Source organism: Mesitornis unicolor, unplaced genomic scaffold (assembly GCF_000695765.1).
Source record: "Mesitornis unicolor isolate BGI_N332 unplaced genomic scaffold, ASM69576v1 scaffold19527, whole genome shotgun sequence".
Lineage (NCBI taxonomy): Eukaryota > Metazoa > Chordata > Aves > Mesitornithiformes > Mesitornithidae > Mesitornis > Mesitornis unicolor.
In genome coordinates, this window is record NW_010194551.1 from 1 (window position 1) to 206 (window position 206).

Sequence of the window (206 nt, forward strand, 5' to 3'; positions counted from 1 at the left end):
CCCCATCCCCATCCCAGTTCCAGTCCCATTCCCATCCCCATCCATTCCAGTCCACATTCCAGTCCCATCCCATCCCCATCCCTATTCCAGTCCCCATCCCTGTCCCAACCCCAGTCCCAGTCCCCATCCCCATCCCAGCCTGAGTCCCATTCCTGACCCATCCCCATCCCTGTCCCAACCCCAGTCCCAGTCCCCATCCCCTCCCC